The sequence below is a fragment of the Gavia stellata genome, unplaced genomic scaffold (genome assembly GCF_030936135.1).
Source record: "Gavia stellata isolate bGavSte3 unplaced genomic scaffold, bGavSte3.hap2 HAP2_SCAFFOLD_34, whole genome shotgun sequence".
NCBI classification, from domain to species: Eukaryota; Metazoa; Chordata; class Aves; order Gaviiformes; family Gaviidae; genus Gavia; species Gavia stellata.
The window spans coordinates 2,554,008-2,558,191 of record NW_026776320.1 but is presented as its reverse complement, the minus strand read 5'-3'; positions in this window follow the sequence as shown (position 1 = coordinate 2,558,191).

The window sequence follows — 4,184 nt, the reverse complement described above, 5'->3', positions numbered from 1 at the left end:
GGCTCGTTTTAAGGAGCACCTCCCTTCCAGCAGTCCTCTGGGCTGGTGGAGCAAGGCCTCATGAGACGCCTCCCGTAACTGGCTTTTGAATTGGGGCATCTGAGATGAAACCCCTGAAGACATTTTCTGCTTCTCAGATCCAGCACAGATGGTTGTAACAAGACCTAAAGCTTAACAAGAGGCAGTCGGATATGTCAGAGTCACCCTTAACATTTTTCCTCTCAAAGGTTTAAGAAAGAAATCATAACAGAAAGCCTTTCAACTATTTTTCAATTTGACAGAGCCCTAGGTTTATTTGAAGAAGGCAGGGTTTTGTGCACACTCACACACAGGAGCATATAAAGACTTAAACCAATACGTTCAGCGTTCATCACTGAGACAACTAGAAAAAAAAACCTAGACCAAGAAATAATGATGTTCTCTTACCTGCAAACACACTCAATAGTATTCCTACAGCTGGTATGACTATGGCTTTTCTATCATCCTATAAAATCTACAGGCACGCCTGGGAACTCCCTAGAATGTTAGGTGACGTGATTAAAGGCTAATCTGCACAAACAAAAAGCAGCGAAGCACTGGCGGGCAGAGGCACCCCGGTAACTCAGCGCGGGGGGAACAGCCGGGCCCCACTCCTCACAAGGCCATGGGTCAGCCCAAGGCCTGGCTCCAGGGTGAGGGACCCCCCAGGGGCGTGGGCAGGAGAGGCCTCAGGGGTCACCTCACCTTGTAACAGGTTCTGGGTGTTCACTTCCAGCAAAAGCTGGAAGTTATAGTCATTTCTGCCCTGTTTTCATGAGAACTCTATTTCAGGAATATGACAATCAGCAAGTAAAGGAAGAGGTCATGTGTCAGCGGGGATGAATTTTTGGGGAGAGTTTAATCTGTGTTAGTTGTGGTGTAAGTTGTGAAAAATCACGACCACTAAATACTACAACTGTATTTTGACATAGAATGTTTATTTTCCATAAAAATCTGAAATTGAGCATCACATAAAATATTGCGATTAAATATTACATAATATAATTAACAGACATTGAACTGAAGTCTACATGCAGTGCTTGCGCAGTATTTTGCTTCTGTTTCTGACTGCCCATTTTATATTTTATTATTGCCTATGACATTATTCATCTACTCATTTATGCGTTCTCAAAGCAGAATCAGTATGATGATCTAAAGGAGTGAAATATTCAGCCAAGGTAAGATACTGGTGGCTTAGGCAAAAATAATTTGAATCAGTGAGAAGTGTAAAATAAAAATTTGCATGTGTGAGCACTGGAAGTAATATGAGTAGATGCAGCGCAGCTTACACAATGCACGTAACTATTGTGGCTCTGTCTTATGAAGAGGTAAATTCTATCACATTAAGACTAATTTGATTATCTTGTGTTTTTAGAACAAATTATCTTGTGTTTTTAGAACAAATAGTGCATCCTGGCTTTTGTTGAAATGATTGCAGGAGTATACTTGACATTTACTTTCTGTATTGTAGTTTTATTTGTATGCTTTATAAACGTATTTCACCGGAAACCCCATTCTTGTATAGCTCTCTTGTCCAAGGAATATCAGAATGTGCAGGCTGATGCATGAAGTACAGAGGTTCAGCTATAATTTCTGGATTAAATCCTTCATTCACCAGATGCATTTTCTGATGCTTGAAAGTTGCAGTGATTTGCATAACATCCTAACAAAGAAGTAATTCAAGTAAAATGCAATGTTCCATTTCAGCCTGTGTCAGTGAAAATTGGATGCAATTACTGAGTAAAATGAATCATACCATTTTACTATGGAATGTCTTCAGTTAGACAGAATGATCTGATTCACAGGTACAGTGAAATCTCAGTCTAAATGCAGCATTTATTTCTTACTCATTTCTCTATCAAAGCCACATGCGAGCTTGGAAGTTTCTGTTTCAAAATAAGAATTTTCTTTAACTTTCATTGGTGCAGCTGATCACAAAATCTCTAGTTCATGGGACACTTGGCGATGCTCTGCAGAGAGCTGGCTGATTTTATGGTACTGGCTCTCCTCTCATTTCCAGCTGTTAAACTTCATTTAAGACATTAAATACAAATACGCTAAATGCCTTCCTGTGTTATTTTTCTGTGTAAGCATTTGCTATACAGCAGTGACTCAAATGCCAATTCATGAACAAGTTGGTCTACACACGATAGTCAGTGTACGAGAGCAGAAGTGGTATATAAAATAATCTCATTTAAAAGGTGGCTTACATGAAGGGAAAAGCTCAAAACACACTGTTTTCAAGCACTGTTATTACTTGTACGGTGTTTTCAATGTAGCCAACATTTTCTTTCACTTCTCTTGCTGAAACAGGCCACTTTTCAGTTCTTGTTTTTCCGTCTTGATCTGTAACATGATCTGTAACATGCCTGATTTCCTCTTCACACTGCTACTCCATTTCCACAGCTCCCAGATCATTTAGTCTTTGGCTTCTGAGCTGAGACTGCTAATAAGTTTGCCAGCTCCTTCTCTCTTTTGGCAGCACTTAGGACAGGATCCACGCTTAGACCACCAAGTCATTTCACACAGGCACCGAATAGCTGCCAGATGGTAATAATGTTCAGTCATTACCAGGTGGGATTGCTTCAAACTGAATAGCTAGCATGAATTTGTCTTGGTAATTATTTAAAAAGTTGTAATGATAAGATTAAAAGTTCAATAAAGACAGGTACTAAATATTTTAAATGTGTGTTATGAATACAGATTGCTGAGATTTTCTGTTTAAATGATCCCTTGATGTTATTTTAATAAAGTCAGATTTTTCTACAAGGAAAGACGAGTTTTGGAGAAAAAAAAAAAAAAAACAAAACCAAAAAACCCCTAAAAACCTCAAACCAAACCAGAGCACAAATAATGCAAAACTGAAATCACTCCCTGCATGCTCTTAGAAACCTCTTCCTAATATCCTTCTGCAAACAAGAAATAAAGCTAGCAAAAGTCAAGTGAAAAACCTACTATCTCAGAGCCTCGGAGTACACTGGTTCTATGCATCATTGTCCCTGGGCCCCTGCTCTTCTTCTAGAGTCAAGTCAGGGAGGTTGAGAAGAACAACTCTCAGCCTGTCTGGTTTTCACAAAATCAGTCAACCATGGTTGCAAGTTATATTAGAAAGAGCCTACATATGGACTGCTGAAAAATTTTCAAGATTGATTTGATCTTAAATCCAATTTTGCATGAGAATTTCATATTTTTGTTTGTCACTCTTGATTAGGATGAACTCTTTCTCAAGACACATCTGGTTTTTTCAGAAGGGACTGAATTATCTGTCCACTCAGAAAATTGTGAGTTCAGCATTCATCCTATTATCCTCCCCTAAGATGTTTTTTAAAGTAACGATATGTTTTTTTGTAATTTTGAGGGTTTTTTCTAAGATTGTTTTTATCTGCTTTAATAAGAATTTACACATGTGTAGATGTTCATCAGTTAGTACTGATAGTATCTTTGGTAGTAAGCTAGCTAAAAAAAGCTTTAGTCAGAGAACACATAAATGCAAACAGGTTTAATCGCTTCCACATATATAGACCCTAGAGCTCCATATAGATTTTCTCCATCTAATGGAACCATAAAGACAAGTCTGTTCCAAAGGTTTTTCCGAGAAGAGGGCACTGCTGTCCTGAGGCACCGTAGATAACCTATGCTAACTGCATTTGAAGATACATTTACTTAGTACAGTAACCTATTAGTGAAAAAATAGCTTTCCTCAATTCTTTAAACTCTCTCAAAATTGCACTTCTCTCTAAATGTATACTCTCTCTGTGTGCTTTCTCCGTTAGGTTCCCATCTTGTTCGCAGTCAAATTTGTGCCTTTCAGGCAATTTGTCAGTATTTAGGGAGAGGCAAAACTGCCGAATGCCTCTCGGCATCCCCTAACAGCACAAAACAGTCTGCTCAAACTTTCAGAAGATGTAATGTGGGGCCCTTTCCTGCTCTTTGCAGATGATGCTCTCATGTCCTGTTGCAGAAGGTCATCCTGTGGGGAGTACACGAGGGGTGTATTCCTTGCACTTTTAAGGTGCCTTTTCCTATCCCTTTTGTGTTTTGGTTAGGCAGCAGCAGTCTTGGGATCAGTTGCTGTAGCCCAGCATGCCTGCCCATGCTGTTCCCTAAGAAACAAAGCACTGAAATGGCTTTTAAAACAGTCCAGGTGTATACTTAGCATACCAAAA